The 18,377-nt window shown below is 41.9% G+C and overlaps 1 protein-coding gene across 1 annotated transcript in view; it reads left to right on the forward strand.

Annotated features, from left to right (window-relative positions):
• The first annotated feature begins 8,266 nt into the window (after positions 1-8,266).
• The window catches only part of NAT2 (N-acetyltransferase 2), a 47,385-nt gene continuing 37,274 nt past the window's right edge, over positions 8,267-18,377 (forward strand). The window contains exon 1 of the mRNA XM_025394527.1: positions 8,267-8,506. The gene's annotated coding sequence lies outside the window, so the exon portion shown is untranslated. The remainder of the gene's footprint in view (positions 8,507-18,377) is intronic.

Consider the following 18,377-nt stretch of genomic DNA (forward strand, 5'->3'; position numbering starts at 1 on the left):
AGCTCCCTGAAAGCAATTCCTGTCCCTTTTAAGGGCTCACAACTCTAAGGAGGTCCACTTGAGAGTGTCATCATTGATTGAGAGCAAGGGATACATGACTGGGGGCTGCATGCATCAGTAATTAGATTGGAACACAATAGGACCGGGATTTTCACAGTGCTTTTCTATACAATGTCTGTAATCTATAGATAACATAACCCATTAGGTCAGGGGTTGATCTTTAACTACCAAGCTCAGGGTGTGGCACCAGGCTGTCTGCTTGTGGATTTCACTTCTGTCTTTTAGTTTTTACTTCTTCTTTTTTTGGAGGCAGAAATTGGGCATAAGACAATATGAGGGGTGGTCTCCTCCCTTACTGCTAGAAGAAACCTTTGAGGAAACACTTCAGAACATTGGTCTGAGCAAAGACTTTTTTAGTAAGGCCTCAAAAGCATAGACAACAGAAACAAAAACAGATAAATGGAACTTAAACTAAAAAGTTTCTTCACAGCACAGAAAACAATCAACACAGTGAAGAGAAAACACACTGGATGAGAGAAAATGTTTTAAAATGATCCATCCAACAAGGGATTAATAACTAGAATATATAAAGAACTCAAACAACTCAAGAGTAAAATAATAGTAATAATCTAATTTTAAAATTGTCAAAAGACACTCTGGAAAACCACCCGCCAAGGCTCTGTATCCTTCTCTGAGGCAGCCACTGATGCTGCTGTGTGCCAGGCTGCAGACTGATGTGGAGTCTGGGAGCTCTCATACACCCCCAGGACAGGTTCCACTGCCATTGCTGTGGTACCAAGGCACATTTAGATTACATATCCCATGTCTGCCAGTCTCCCCCAAAGTTGCCTCCCAGCAGTTCCTATGGAGAGAGGTCCACCCTTCCCAGTGGCAGGCCCAAAACATATGCACCATTGTTCTGCAAGTGTTCTGCTGGCAAACAGGGTGCAATCCATCCTTCCCTATCACAACCAGTGCTAGTGTCAGAAGGCAGAGAAGTCCACTGGCCTGATCCTGTGTATAGGACTTAAGCATACCATCCAGGGTCACGGAGATAAGATTTGTGACCTCATCTCTAGCAAGAGAAGAGCCTCTATTGCCAGGACTGAGAGAAGAGTGTGCCATGGGTTCATGCTGCAGAGTGGGAGCTGGAGGTCCTCCCCTTGGCAGGACCAAACTGGGAAGGGTATGGCCTCAGAGCCATAGTTTCTGTCCCAGGAAGGGTCTCACAGCCTGGGGCGGCTTCACCATTTGAATAAAGACTGCTTGAAACTAGCCTTGCCAACCTGGCCTGCTGCCAGTAACCAGTTACTGGAGGGAGACCTACTGAGTTGTGGCTGTGGGAGCTGGGCTTGTCCTACTGCAGCCTGCTAGGTTACAGATTTCAGGGTACCCCTCTATCCCCATGTGGGCCCCTTGGTGCAGAAGCTCCTCCACCCCTCCCTGGAGGGTTGCCCCAGCAATCTGACAGCTGTCCCTTGACCCTCACTAGGTTCAACACTTGACCTATCTTAGGGAGCCAGGTCATGGGCTTGCCCAGCCCATCCCTGCTCAGCTTTGTCCCCTCCAATTCCCTCAGTAGCACAGCATGGTATGCTGACCCCTGGGAATTTCCCACCTGTCCACTGCCTAGGCCACCTAAGTACTTCTTCTGATTAACAAAGGCCTGCTGAGACCAGCTCAGTCGGGGAGACCCCAACCCAGTAGTGCTAGAGGAATTAAAGACACACACACAGAAATATAGAGGTGTGAAGTGGGAAATCAGGGGTCTCACAGCCTTCAGAGCTGAGAGCCCCGAACAGAGATTTACCCACATATTTATTAACAGCAAACCAGTCATTAGCATTGTTTCTATATATATTAACTTAATTAAAAGTATCCCTTATGGGAAACGAAGGGATGGGCTGAATTAAAGGAATAGGTTGGGCTAGTTACCTGCAGCAGGAGCATGTCCTTAAGGCACAGATCACTCATGCTATTGTTCGTGGCTTAAGAACGCCTTTAAGCAGTTTTCCGCCCTGGGTGGGCCAGGTGTTCCTTGTCCTCATTCCGGTAAACCCATAACCTTCCAGCGTGGGCGTTAGGGACATTATGAACATGGTACAGTGCTGCAGAGATTTTGTTTATGGCCAGTTTTAGTACCAGTTTATGGCCAGATTTTGGGGGGCCTGCTCCCAACAAAGGCCAAGCAAAAATCCCAGTGCCACCACCACAGCTGACCCTCTCCTGCAAGCACCACCTACTGGCTGTGAGGTCAAGCTGCGTCACAATTTCTGCTAACACAACTGCACAGTGCTTAGCTGGCTCTTATCGGCAAGCACTATCTACTGGCCTGGAGATCAAACTATACAGCCCAGTGTGTTACCTGCTGACAGAAGTGCACAGTACAGGGAAATGAGATAAAGTTCCTGAGACCTCTACCTCCTGTTTCTGAAGGATGCAGTGAACCTGCTCACATGTCCAGTATACTGCTACTACAACCTAGAGACAATCATCATTTGAAGAAACCACTACACTAAGGTTATCATAACCAAGGAATTCATACAGCGTCTTGGCCCCCTACCAGCACTCAGAAGAAAACTAAAGGACCCTACTCAACATATACTACAATCAAAACCTCAAGGAACGGAGTCTTATCCAAATGAAAGTACATTCAAAAATAAGATGTGACAGCTTCTTCAGATGAGAAGGAACCAGCATAAGAACCCTGCAACCATGAAGAAAATAGCATTGCTACACCCCACCCCAAACCCCGCCAAAGGATCATACTAGTTCTCTAGCAATGGATCCTAACCAAAATGAAAATTTTGAAGTGACAGATAGAAAACTCAAAATATGGATTATAAAAATGCTCAGTGAGATCCAGGAGAAACTTGAAAACCAACTTAAAGAAACAAGAAAAATAACTTAGGATATGTACAACAAAATAGCTGTATTAAAAAAAACACAACTGGCCGGGCATGGTGGCTCATGCCTGTAATCCCAGCACTTTGGGAGGCCGAGGCAGGTGGATCACAAGGTCAGGAGATCGAGACCATCTTGGATAGCACGGTGAAACCCTGTCTCTACTAAAAATACAAAAAATTCACCAGGCGTGGTGGCGGGCACCTGTAGTCCCAGCTGCTTGAGATGCTGAGGCAGGAGAATGGCATGAACCCAGGAGATGGAGCTTACAGTGAGCTGAGATAGCGCCACTGCACTCCAGCCTGGGCAACAGAATGAGACTCCGCCTCAAAAAACAAACAAACAAAAAAACAAAACAAACAAACAAAAAACACAGAACTTCTGGAAATGAAAAATTCACTAAAGAAACTTTAAAATGCAGTCAAAACCCTTAAGAAAGCCTTCAAAAAACATGGGAATATGTAATATGGCCAAGCTTATGATTTATGGACATTCCTGAAAGAGAAAAAAAAGTAAGAAATTTGGAAAGCATATTTGAGGGAATAATTCATGAAAATTTATCTGATCTTGCTATAGAGGTAGACATCTATATATACGAAATTCAGAGAACACCTGCAAGATACTATAAAAGATGAATATTGCCATGGCATATAGTCATTAGGCTATTGAAAGTCAATGCTAAAGAGAAGAATTTTAAAGTCAGCTAGAGAGAAGGGTCAAATCACCAATAAAGGAAATCCCATCAGACTACCTGCAGATTTCTTAGCAGAAACCATATAAGCTGTAAAATACTGAGGGTCTATTTTTAGCCTCCTCAAAGAAAAAAAATGCCAGGCAAGAATTCTGCATCCTGCAAAACTAAGCTTCATAAATGAAAGAGAAATAAGTATTTTCCGGACTTTTAGCAGAAGCAGGGTCTCACTATGTTGCCCGGGCTGGTCTCGAGCTGCTAAGCTCAAGTAATCCTGCCACCCTGGTCTTCCAATGTGCTGGGATTACAGGCATGAGTGTCGATACCCAGCTGAAATCAGTATACGGAAAAGGTATCTGTACCACCTTGTTTATTGCATCACTATTCACAATAGCCAAGAGATGGAATCAACCTAAGTGTCTATCCACAGATTAATGGATAAAGAAAATATGATATACATATATATATACATACACACACAAATTGAATGTTTTTCAGTCATAAGGAATAATTAAACCCTGTCATGTGCAGCAGTGTGAATGTAATTGAATGACATTAAGTGAAATAGGCCAGGCACAGAAGGACAAATATTGCATATTCTCACTCATATGTGGAAGCTAAAGGTTAATCACATAAAGGTAGAGAATAGAATGGTGGCCACCAGAGGCTGGAAAGGGTAGGAAGGCTGGGGGATGAAGAGACGTCAGCTAATGGGTACAAAAGTGCAGCTAAAATAGAAGGAATAAGTTCTAGTGTTCAATGGCATAATAGAGTGACTACTGTTTACAAGAAGGTATAGTATATTTCAAAATAGCTAGAAAGGAGACTTTGAATGTTCCCAACACAAAGAAATGATAAATGTTTCAGGTAATGAATATCGCAATTATTCTTATCTTTTGAAGAGTAATTTTGCTGGACACAGAATTGTAGATTGGTGTGCTTATGTTTTCAACATTTGAAATATTTCACTTCACTCTCTTCTTGTTTCCATGCATTATGATAAGAAATTCAATGTAATTTCTATCACTTTTCCTGTGTGTGTAAAATGGTTTCCACTCCCCTCAACTTCTTTTAAGATTTTCTCTTGGCTCAGGCATAATTGCTCATGCCTATAATCCTAGAATTTTGAGAGGGTGAGGTGAGAGAATTTCTTGAGGCCAGGAGTTTGAGACCAGTCTGGTCAACATAACAAGCCTTCATCTCTACAAAAAAATAAAAATAAAAAAAAACATAAAATAAGATTTTCTCTTTGTCACTGAATTTCCGAAGTTTAATGTAATATTCTTCTGTGTAGATTACTAGATACTTATCCTGTTTGCTGTTCTCTGAGATTGCTGGATCTGAGGTTTGGTGTTTTATTTTTTGAAAATAAGTTTTCAATTATTATTTCAAATATTTAGTCTGATCCATTCTCTCTTTCTTCTCCTCCTGGCATTCCCGTTATATAGATAAAGACATAGATATAGATTTATAGATATAGATATCTACACATAATATATACGTGCACACACATACACACATACACAGACACACATATATATGTGAGATGGGCGAGTGCAAAGAGGTTCCCAGAAAAACTCCAATCAGCCTGTACACTGGGGTGGTGCCTCAAAAAGTGGAGCTTTCTGCAGTGGGGAGGAGCCTGGCCCCTCCTCTTTCTATCTGGAAACTGGGATTTAAACTGTGAGGCAGGAAGCACTCTAGCAGGGACTCTGGCCTTGTGGAGAATCCCTGTTTCCCCCTTTTCTTGTCTTTCTACCAATAAAACCCTGCTTTGCTCACCCTTCAAACCATCTAGGAGCCTAAATTTTCATGGCCATGGATCAAGGATCCTATCTTTAGTGAACTAAGGAACTAAGGAAAAGTCCCGCAACATGTGTGCGTGCGTGTGTGTGTAAATATATACACACACATATATATACACATGCATACACACATATGTATGTGCATATATGTGTATATATACACACACACATATACACACACACATACATGCATATACATATATACACACATATATATGTATACATATTCACCTCTTAAAATCACTTCATAGTTCATGCATACTCTGGTTTTTTTCTCTCTCTTTGAATTTCAGTTTGGGAACTTTCTATTGACATATCTTCAATGTCACTGAATCTTTCCTTGTCCATGTATAATATGATGGTGAGCCCATCTGAAGCATTCTTTATTTCCATTACAGTGTTTTTTATTTCTAACACTGACTTTTGATTTCTTCTTTAAGTTTTAACCTAAATGCTTATATTATTCATCTATTTTGCATGTTGTCCACTTTTCCACTAGAGACCTGGGCATATTAATCATTGTTATTTTAAACTCCTGGTAGGATAATCCTCAAATCTCTGCCATATCTGAATTAGATTATGATACTTAGTTTCAACTTGTCTGTTCTTATATTTTAGCATTTCATGTCATTTTATGTTAGAAGTTGGATATTACGTCTTGGGTTACATGTACTGACATAGGTTGGCGTTTAGTGCGACGGTTATGTTTATCTGGCTAGGAATTATACTGTGCTTACTGTTTCTTGTACCTACAGGTGTCTGAGGCTTCAATTTCGCTTAGTGTCTTTGTGTCACCCCTTGTGTTTTCAGGTTTCTCTAGGAACTCATTCTTAAATAAATTCTGAAACTTTCAATTTTTCAGTTGTAATTCTCCATTATTTACAGTAGTCCTGTTGATGTGGTTGTAAGGTATGGGGAAAAGAGCATTCTATAGTCCTACGATTGGGTCGCTATCTTCCACTGAGCCTGTGTCCTGGGCTATGACCTTTGAAAGTGCTTCTCAGCTTTTCCCCACTTAAGTGAAGCAGGAAAGCTAGAGGGGGATGGAGTTGAATGGATTGAATGTTTTTCTTACCTCACATTAGTTAGGCTCTTGTAATTTCCCTTGAAGGAGAGGGTAAGGGCAAGCTGCTCTGGGCTTACGTTACAGTAGTTATTTTTATCCTCCCTCTGCCAGAAGCATGAAGGGATTATACTCCAATTTTCACAGTAAGAACTTGGTGGGTCTCCTGGAGGTAAAACATAGAAGTGTAAAGACCCCCTGAGACTGAATCCCTAAGAGTTTTAAACTCTCAAGCTTATCTACACTGAGACTCAGGTTTTCATGAATTGAGTTACATGTTCCTAAAAATTCTGGCTTCAGCTGTGGTCTTCTAATCCTGAGCTTTAGTCCCTAAGATTGAGGATAAACTGTCACTCTCTGTATTTTACCTGTCTGTCTCTCCTTTTTTCAGGCCAGCAGTTTTCCTGTGACCTCAATTCTATGATGGATTTCAGAAGATTGTTTGTTTCAGTTTATTCAGTTTTTCCCTTGGTGAGAAGATGGAAGGGATAACCCCAAACTTTACTTGTTGGAGTAAAAACCAGAAGTCCTGGTAAACAGATTTTAAAACAAATATATTAAACAAAAAAATTTCACTTTGGAGCCAGTGCTCTCATAGAATCCTTCTTCAGGGACATTCAGGAAAGGGAGAGGTTTTACTCCTTTCTTTGTGCCTTTGCACAAATAAAGGAGGTTTTTGGTTTGTTTTTGTTTTTTAGTTGTATATACCTTTATTATTCATTTATGTTCAGAAATAAAAAACAAAATCAGGAAATTCAATAACTTACAGTTAACAGCAAAAAATGATAAAATTTTGGGAGTATGTCATCAGTGCCACTCTCTGCTCTTTGTGGACCAAGAATTAATTACTAAACATAGAATTTTGACATAAAAGTGAGATAGCACATGTTAGAAGCTTTAAACAAGACATAACTAGCTCTGACACTTTAAGTGTTTCTAAAACACAAATAGCACGCTTTCAACTTGCGTGTGTCACAGTGAAAAGGGAGCCTTTCTTTTCGGTATCACTATTATTACCCCAGTTTATTGCTGTATCTCTTACTTGTATGGTAAGGGAGTGCTCAGTGACAGTTCAAATATTCCCCAGTTTGGCTTTCCTTCCACATGTAAAACCTTGATGGGGTCAGACTTTGGCTTGAAAGTCTGGATGACCACCCTGCTGGAGGCTGTAGGGTATTCTCAACCCACTGACACCCCAACCCTACAATCTCAAGTGTTCTGGCCCTTGGACACCAGTATTCTGGACCCGGGTCTTACTCTCTTTTAGCTGTAAGTCTCCTAATCTCATGGTTTTCCCATGACAGTGCTTACTAGACATCCACAAGGATCTCTGTCACTTTGGCAATAATAGACGCAATCTCAGAATTATACATGTGCTAATCTGTATTGTAACATCTTAATTACAGGCATCAAGTTTCCAACAATCAAGGAGAAAAATGACCATAATCCATTGAAAATCCCTCTCCCATACACTGTCAAAAATGGTCCAGATCACAATCCTACATGCTGGAATTATTTCTTCTGCCCCTGTCTCATCCCCACCTTGGCCAAAGATTTTCTAGCATGATCTGAATTTTAATCCATCTCTCTTCGCCTGTGTGTCCTGACTAATTTGGCAGAAGGAGTTCTTTCTTAAAACCTTGCCATTTAACTCACAAATGGAAATGTGAAGGGTCAATAGGTATGTGAAGAACCTATTCACCCCTATTCACTGGGAATCAGAGAAGTGAAAATGAAAAGAACCCTGAGCTATCATCTTAGATACATAAAACTGTCAAACGTTTGAAGGTGACTAACACCAAGTGTCAATCAGGATATGAGGAAAGTAGGAATTCTTCTACACAAAAGGAAAGAAATCTGGCAATGCCAAAAGAAAAATAAAGTACATCTATGATCTGCCCCTCCACAGATCCCTTTCCTAATACGTATATCCCAGTGATGCTCTGCTAATCTACAGGGGATGTCTAGAAAGGTATTCATCACATCAGTGTTGATAATAACCAGGAGGAGGAGGCAATCAAATGTCCTTCACAAGTGGAACTGGTAAGTTAAAGAGACTTAGGTTGGGTTTCTTTAAAAGCAGGCCCAAGACAAGGATTTGTATTCCAGTGGCTTATTTTGATTTAGAAGATGATATAAAGAATCACCAGTGCAGGAGTGGAACAGTGAACCCAGGACACCTTGAGAATCAATAAAAAGGTGTGTTGTTGGCAGGCTGCCTGTGAAGAAAGGGAGCATAATTCCACTAGACAGCATAAGGAGGCAGCTTTGTACATGCCTAAGAGTAATCCCACCTTAGCATGTAGAACACAAGGATATTTAGTCTCCAGTTCCCATCATCTGGGCTGAGTGGTGGTACCCAGCAGATTTAATTTGCAGATCCGTTTACCTGCCCAAGCACAGGCCAAAAGAAAAAGAAAAGGCTTCCCACAGAGAGTGCCAAGTTCATGCAGGACATCAGAGGCATGTGCTGGAACAGTAGGTGCTGAAGGCACAGCACAAGGTAACAATTATATCATGAAAACTGCCAAAGTCACTCATCTGTGGAATCAGAAGAAAACATATCACAGAAGTTAAGGGTAGAATAGTGATTACCACAGACTAGGGAGAAAAGGGGGTGGGGGAGATGGAGAGAGGCTGAGCAATAAGCACAATGTTACAGTCACATAGGAAGAATAAGTTCTGGTACTCCACTGCCCAACAGGGTGACTACAGCTAAAAATAATGTGTTGTGTATGGCAAAGAGCTGGAAAGAAGGATTTTGAATGTTCTTGCAACTAATGATAAACATTTATGGTGCTAAATATGCTAATTACCATGATTTCATCATGACACAATGTATACATGTATCAGAATATCATATTGCGCTCCATCAATATGTCCAATTATCATGTGTCCATTACATATTATGTAATATTATAAATATTATGCTATTTATATATATTTACATTAGAGGGAAATGCATACAAAACAGAAAAAGTTATGGATCAATGCCATTAATGTAAAAAAAAAAACACAAGCAGAAATGAAAATCATAAAACATGTCATACTCATATCATGCATGCAGCTATTTCAGACACATTACATGGTACCTTTGAGTAGAGAGGTGAGTGGGAGTAAGGAATAGAGATAAAGGGAAGAAAAAAAAACATAGAGGCCTTATAGAAATTGATTGAGAAAGTGTGCCATAAACCCAGAATGTGACTAAACCTTCCATCTTCCTCTTCTGCCTCCTCTAGGTTAATGGTTCTGCTTGTCCTGGACTTTTCCCAAGCTCTCACCTTCCACATCACACATGGGAAGTCTGGCATTAGGCTCCCAGAGAGCAGAAACCAGGTGAAATAAAAGGGCACAGCCCTTCCAGCATATATCATGGAGATCATCACATAATAGAACTCTTCACACTTTTTCAATTAAACAATTTGAATAAGAGATCCACAGCAGCAACCTGGGGCCCTGCAGCTACATTTCCCAAAGATTCCTGGGATGATTCTAATGAGAATCTGGAGATGGGACCAGTTGCAAATCTAAAGAGATCACTTCAATTTCAGACTTCAGAAGTGGGAGCACTTCCTCTACAGACTTTGGAAGGGAGAGCATTTCTTCTGCAGGCCTAGGAAGTGAAAGGATTGCATTTATCCTGGTTCCACATTTCTGACTGAAGTCAGCAGAGCTTGGTAAGTAACTTGCAGTGTACTTTCAACTTGAGGTGTAAACCAAAAATAAAATCCTAGGCCCCCCAACAGACTGAACGGATTCCCTCCTGGCCAAGGAGACCCCAGATAAACCTGAAAAGCGAAATTCCAGTACATAATGAGAAGGAAAGTTGGACAGGCCTCATTACACCCCCTCCCTTTTGGAATTTAGGCACAACTGTTCAATCATTAACATTGAAACAGAGATCATAAGACGGGCAAAAAGGACTCTTTGCGGCAATAATATACCAAATTCCAGTATCACTCTAGTATAGCATCACATGACAGGTAGCAGACCCTGAAAAATATCAACATATTTTACTCCAAAATATATTTCTTTGACATATTTTGAAATGGACTTCAAAGCTACCTTCAGTGGAAAAATTTGTATCTGTAGACAATCTCCTTCCCTTTCCAGGCCTTTTCCAAATCTAGGAGAGATTAAATAAGAGCCTGACACCTTTAAGTCCTGAAAAGAGACATTTACCATCTTTTGTCTTCTACTCTAAGGCTGCTACCTGGAGGTTTCATTTACATAAAAAGAACCATGGCTTCTACAACCTGCCTTACCTTAACACAAGCATTTCTTCCTTCTGATTGCGAGTCTTTAGACCAGGCTTAACTCTTTCAATCAATTTCCAATAAGAAAATCTCTGAATCCACCTATGATTTGTAACTCCCCCACTTTGACACGTCCCACCATTTTGGGGCCAAACAATGTATAGCTTGTATGGGGCCACACTTTAGGAGGCTCTTGGCATGATTAATAGGAGAAAAGGCATATTGATTTGTTAACTTATATACACAAGAAACTTCAGGATGAAGACCAACTTCCGAATGATTTACAGAAACTCATATATTCTCTGAGACCACAGTAAAGAATGCAGACTCAGTGCATGGTCAGAAACAGGTAAATTAGGTTTAGTTACAACATGGGTTAAGAGAGACAGAAGGAAGCAGCTTGGCTGGCAAAGGTGGCCTCTTTATGTAAATGGAATACCCCTTAAAGTGAATTGATAGTAAATGTTTCTTTTCACATCTTTAATGTTGTCAGATTCTCAATCTCTCCTGCATCTAAGGAAGGGCATATGTAGGGGAGTGGGGCATGGGTGCATTAATGGAGATTCTCCACTGATGCAAATTTTCCCCACTTAAGACAGCTTTGCAACGCCACTTCCGCCTACTGGCCAAGCAGCATTTTGAAATGTGTCAGAGAAATGTATTTAGTGGTAAAATATTTTGATTTTCTTCAGTCACCACTTTGAAACTTTAAACAAGTGTCACATACAAAAAGCCAAGCTGATAGCTTTGGAGAGATTTGGGTTAGAGGTATTGAAATACAGATAGAAAAAGGAATGGAAAAACAAATTGGGAATAATAGAAAAAGAGCACATTTAAATAGATCCTCTTATATCTGTTTTCAGTAAGTTTTTTAGTACTGAGAAGAGGTCAGTTCAGTTAAATAGTCATGTCCTATTCCAGGAGGTGGCACTGCAGATGCGCTAGGCCTCTATATATGGTGCAGGTAATTAGCTTTCTAATAAGTGGCATTTCTATAGAAAGAGAACAGAAGCAAAGGTTACTGTCTGGAGTAATCCATCTACAGATTAGTTTTTCCTGTGTCTCTGAGGCATCTTCAGATTGCAGTGGCAATCTACAGATCCTTCTGGATTGTAGTTCAAGCCAGGCCTTCAACAACCTTTGTGCCTGATGGCATTCAACCATCAGGGCCTATGCCTGTCAGAAAGTGACATTCTTTACTCAGAAACCTGCAAAGGAACCTGTAAATAAACTGTAAGAACAAGGTATGGGGACAGTATTATCCAAAAGGCTTCTGTCAGTTTCATAAACAAATCTCAGTTTCTTAAAATTATGCCATTCCAGTCAAAGCCTTGACAAAATAACCAGTGTCTCCAATTAGGTCCTGTTACAAAGGAAAGCTTCAAAACAAAGCAATATTTCTCTCCATTATAACCTAATTCTGTACTCTTGGGTTTTCTTAATATGAATAGGGGCTAGGGGCCCTCTGAAGGATCACTGAAAATTCAGCTGAAAAAAGATAGATTAGTTGAAGAGAAGTCATGCAGATTTGTTTGGAGTGTGTATGCTGGAGTCTTCAGAATTAAGATTCAAACACAAGGGGGAAGCTGTCCATCTTATGCTTAGGTGCAACAAGGTATGGGCAGATGTAAAAATATGATTGAGCTAAAAGGCATAATCTAATGCTAATAGACTGGGGAAACCCAGCAAGGCCTGTCTGTCTAGATCCCTCTTGACCTCTCGGAGCACGTACCCCTTCCTACTGAGGGCATGGGGATCTTACAACCTACAGTCCAAGAAGGTAGGTCATATAATTTTTATGGCCAGTTCTTACACAGAAAAGTAGAGAGAAAGTTAAGTAATAGTTTTAGGCTTCATGGCTGGTTTTGAGAAAAAGGGGTTCTGATTTCTAGGGCCTTCCTTGGACAAGGGAGATTCCAGTTTGTATGGCCAGCTTTGAGGGAAAATTGGACCGGTAAATAAGAGGGCAGAAAGCCAAAGGAACTCTCATTTCTAAGACTGAAATGAGGCTTTCATTGTGGGAGACCATTTTCTAGCATGTGTTTAAGGTGTTTGATATAACCAGGAAATGACCCATGCTGTTGCTAAGAGTCACATTTCCCTGCTCAAGGTGACAGTGGTTTAGTTTCTCATTTCCTCTATCATACAGAGTTCACTTATGACTATGGGCACATTCTTCCTTCATGTGATTAATTCAAATTCTCTTTTCAGCAGGTTTGATTTTCAAGTTATCTAAATGGACTTTCCGTAAGGAAAACCAGTCATATTGCAGGAGGTTTTGTTTATCTTTCTGGTAATTAGCCTAAAGAAACAAAGATTTCACTTTTTATAAGGATCACTTCTGTGTTGTTTTTATTAGATTTTGAAAATTACATAGAAAAACTAACTGTAATAGTCCATTTTTACACTGCTGGTAAAGACACACCCAAGACTGGGTAATTTATAAAGAAAAGGTGGTTTAATGGACTTACAATTCCACGTGGCTGGGGAGGCCTCACAATCATGGTGGAAGGCAAAAGGCACATCTTACATGGCAGCAGATGAGAGAGAATAAGAGCCAAACAAAAGGGGTTTCTCCTTATAAAACCATCAGATCTTGTGAGACTTATTCACTATCACAAGAACAGTATGGGGGAAACAGCCCCATGATTCAATTATCTCTCACTGGGTCCCTCCTACAACATGTGGGAATTATAGGAGCTACAATTCAGGATGAGATTTGGGTGGGGACACAGCCAAACCATATCACTAACCTTTAAAAGGGTTAAGGTTTTTATAACCATATAACTACCTGTACTGCGTTTAAAGCCTTTTCATTATCATTCTGGTTAAATGAATTATTATTTTATAATAACCTGTAGTTCTGATTTAATCAAATGTTTTGAGCCTTTTCACATCTTTGACAAACATCCTCAAAATCAAATCCTAAATTAAGTCTCAGACTTATACTTCCACTGGTGGGTATCAAAACTATACAAATTGAACAAATTGTTTAAGATGGTTGACTAGAAGCAGTTAGTATATACCTCTTTCATGGAGAGAAACTAGTCAACACTAGCTCCTTAGCTGGATTAGCCAGGTGTACATGTTGGAATTCATCAAGGAAGCAATGTGACCTACAGAGAAGGTATTGGAGGGAGACAGGGCAGCTGTCCACCCAAGACTGGCACAGGGTCAGGGGTAGGCTCCTCACCACGGGGAAATGGTGAGTTAGTAATAGCCTCTGGTGACCCACACTTCTGCCACACACCTTTATAAGCCTGGGCTCAAAAGATCCCTATTGCCCCCTCGACCAGGGCCTCCAAACTAAAACAGAGAGCTACATGGAGTGTGGGCAGAGCCACCACTCAGGCTCAGATGGTGATATGATTTGGCCATCTCCATCCAAATCCCATCTCCAATTGTAACTCCCATGATACCCACATATCGTGGGAAGGACCCAGTGGGAGATAATTGCATCATGGGGGTGGTTTCCCCCATACTGTTCTCATGGTAGTGAATAAATCTCATGAGATCTGATAACTTTATAACGGGAAACCCCTTTCACTTGGCAGTCATTCTCTCTTTGCCTGTGGCCTTGTAAGACATGCCTTTGTTCTTCCCTTACCTTCCTGCTGCCATGGTCGTGAGACCTCCCCAACCACGTGGAACTGTGAGTTCATTAAACCTCCTTTTATTTATAAATTACCCATCTTGGGTATGCCTTTATCAGCAGCGTGAGAATGGACTAATACAGGTGGATTCCTGGTCCCTTGGACCCCTGGGCACCCTGGCACCAGTGGCTGCAGCTCTAGTAGTAGGGGAGGCTAGGCTCCCTTGCATGACCCCAAGATAGAAGCTGAATCCATAGGGCTGATGAACAGATGTACTGCAGGCTTTGGCTCCACTGGACCTATCCAGACAAAGTGCACTGGCCTTGGATTCTAGCATGACCACCCCAGCCCTACCTGAGCTCTCAGGTCGGTAGCAGCCTTACACTTTCCTGGGACAGAGCTCCCAGAGGGAACAGGTGGACCCACCGGTTTTACTGCTCCACAGCCCTCAATCCTGCTGCCCTCAGTCTTGGGAAAGAGCAAAGCGATTAAGGACTAACATGGGCCCTCAGTGCAGCACAGCTTACAGAAAAGTACCTGGACTGTTTTCCACACGGGTCCCTGGCCGTTTCTTCTCATTGAGCAGGCTTCTCGACCTGGGGCCCCAGTACAACTACCCTGCCCTGCCTGAACACTTCAGTCATCAGCGGCTCTGCATTTCTTTGGGGAGGAAATCTCAGAGATAACCCACAGCCCCTTGCCCATCACAGCTGCAATGGTACTGCCCTTATTACCCTCAGGCTGGGGAAGGAACAAAGGGCCTGGTCATGTCACTGGCACCTCCAGCACACTGCAGCCACCATATGGAGAGGAGTGCTGTCTCTCTTCCTTGTGAGCCCCCACACCCTACTCATCAGCAGGCAGGGTCCCCAACGTGAAAGTGCAGAGCAGCCACTCCAGGCCTGACTGAGGATTCCCACTGCTAGTGGCTCTGTGTCTCCTTGGGGTGGAGCTTCCAGAGAAAACTGACAGCCACTCTGCCACTGCCACTTCCCCTCAGACTGGGGAAGGAATAAAGACCCCTAAGATCATTACTCATGCCTCCAGCACACCACAGTCACCATACAGACAGAAGTCCAGTTTCTCTTACCTGTGAGACTCCAACACCTGCCCTTCAAATAGGACCCCTGGCTCGGGCTCACAATGCAGCCAACCCACCCTTGGCTCAATGTTCCCTTTGGCAGCAGCTCTGCATTTCTTTGGGGTGAAGTTCCTAGAGGCAAGTGAAAGCCCCTCTGCCACTGCTACTGCAGTGGTACTACACTTGCTGCCCTCAAACTGGGGAAGGAACAAAGACCCCGAGTACTTTACTTACATCTCCAGCACACTGCAGGAGAGAAGAGGCCAGTCTGTCTTCCCTGTGAGCCCCCTGCCTCCTGTTCATCACAAGGGAGGGCCCCCCAGCATGGTGTCACAACACACATCACAGCCCTGCTGATCACTTCAACTAGTAGCGGCTCTGTGCTTCTCTGGGGTGAAGCCACAAGAGACAAGTAAAAGGCCCTTGCCCATTGCCACTACCAAGGTCCCTTCCCCTGCTGCCTCCAAGCTGGGGAGAAAACATAAAGCCTGAGCTTGCCCTACGGCTGTGATATGCAGCCCAGGAGTGCCAAGCCCGGATCTCCATCCAGAACTTGAGTGGGAAAGGAGTCCACACTTACAAAACACTGAGAAGGAACATGGCTGCAAATGCGAGGAAATAGACAGGAGCCATGAGGCTGAGCAAGAGCCTACCTACTGGACATTACACTTAAGCACCATCTACTGGATCATGGCCCAAACTTCAACATCAAAAAAACTTTGCTAATATACCATTCTGTGAAACCAAGGACAAGAATTCAGCTACAAATAAAGACCCAGGACAAAGCTTTAGTCCTCTGAAAATGGGCAGAAAGGAAGTTAACTGACTATACTCAAATTACACCAGAGTTAAAGCCACACAAATAGAAAGAACCAGCACAAGAACTCTGGCAACTAAAAAAGACAGAGTGTCTTCTTTCCTCTAAATGACTGTACTACTTCTCCAGAAATGCTTCTTAACCAGCTGAAATGGCTGAAATTACCAAGGTAAAATTCAGAATACGAATAGGAACAAAGATTATAGAGATTCAGCAGAAAGTCAAATCCAATTTAAGGAATATAAGGATTACAACAAAAAATGATAAGGGAGCTGAAGATAAAATAGGCATTTTAAGAAAAAAACAAATTTTTCTGATAGAGCTGAAAAACACACTGCAAGAATTTCCTAATATAATTGCAATTATTAACAGCAGAATAGACCAAGCTGAGGAAAGAATCTCAGAGCTCAAAACTGGTTCTCCAAACTAACTCAGACAAAAATAAAGAAAAAGGAATGAAAAAAAAAAACCTTGGAGAAATATGGGATAATGCAGAGACCAAATCTATGACCCAATGGCATCTCTGAAAGAGAGGGAGGTAAAACAAGCTACTTGGGAAAACGTATTTCACAATGCTGGCCCCCAAAATTTCCCCAACCTCACTAGAGAGGCCAACATTCAAATTCAAAAAATGCAGAGAACCTTTGTGAGATACTGTAGAAGACAACTATCCCCAAGACATATAGTCATCAGGTTCTCCAAGGTCAACAAGAAAAAAAATACTAAAGATAGCTAGACAGAAAGGACAGGTTGTCTACAAAGGGAACCCCATCAGGCTAAAAGCAGATCTTCTGACAGAAACCCTACAAGCCAGAAGAGATTGGGAGCCTATATTCACCATTCTTTAAAAGGAGAAATTCCAACCAAGGATTTCATATCTGGCCAAACTAAGATTCATAAGCAAAGGAGAAATAAGATACTTTTCAGACAAGCAAATGCTAAGGGAATTCATTACCTTCAGACCCGCTTGACAAGAGGTCCTAAGGGGAGTGCTAAATATGGAAAGGAAAGACCATTAACAGCCACGTTAAAAATAGTTAAGTACATAGACCAATGACACTATAAAGCAACCACACAATCAAGTCTCCATAATAACCAGCTAACAACACGACAGGATCAAATCCACACATGTCAATATTAACCTTGAATGTAAATGGGCTAATTGCCCCTAATTAAAAAGCACAGAATGGCAACCTGGATAAAAGAGCAAGACCCAACTGTATGCTGTCTTCAAGAGATCCATCTCACGTGCAATGACACCCATAAAGAAAACATTATACCAATATCCTTGATGAACATAGATGCAAAGATCCTCACTAAATCCTCACTAGCAAACCAAATCCAGCAACACATCAAAAAGCTAAACTACCATAATCAAGTAGGCTCTATTCCAGGGATACAAGGTTGCTTCGACATATGCAAATCAATAAATGTGGTTAATCACATAAACAGAACTGAAAACATAAACCACATGATTATCTCAGTAGATGCAGAAAAGGCTTTTGATAAAATTCAGCATCCATTCATGTTTAAAACCCTCAACAATCTAGGCATTGAAGGAACACACCTTTAAATAATAAGAACTATCTATGACAAACCCACAATCAACATCATATGGGTTGGGCAAAAGCTGGAAGCATTCCCCTTGAAAACCAGAACAAGAAAAGGATGCCCACTCTAACCATTTCTATTCAACATAGTACTGGAAGTCTTAGCCAGAGCACCAAGGCATGAGAAAGAGATAAAAGGCATCCAAATAGAAAGAGGAAAAAGTGCCTGTTTGCAGATGCCACAATTCCATATCTAGAAAACCCCACAGTCTCAGCCCCAAAACTCCTTAAGCTGATTTAGAAAAACTTCAGCAGGGGGGCGGAGCAAGATGGCCGAATAGGAACAGCTCCAGTCTCCAACTCCCAGCGCGAGCGACACAGAAGACCGGTGATTTCTGCATTTTCAACTGAGGTACTGGGTTCATCTCACGGGGGAGTGCCGGACGATTGGTGCTGGTCAGCTGCTGCAGCCCAACCAGCAAGAGCTGAAGCAGGGCGAGGCATCGCCTCACCTGGGAAGCGCAAGGGGGAAGGGAATCCCTTTTCCTAGCCAGGGGAACTGAGACACACAACACCTGGAAAATCGGGTAACTCCCACCCCAATATTGCGCTTTAAG

This window comes from Theropithecus gelada, chromosome 8, assembly GCF_003255815.1.
Source record: "Theropithecus gelada isolate Dixy chromosome 8, Tgel_1.0, whole genome shotgun sequence".
NCBI classification, from domain to species: Eukaryota; Metazoa; Chordata; class Mammalia; order Primates; family Cercopithecidae; genus Theropithecus; species Theropithecus gelada.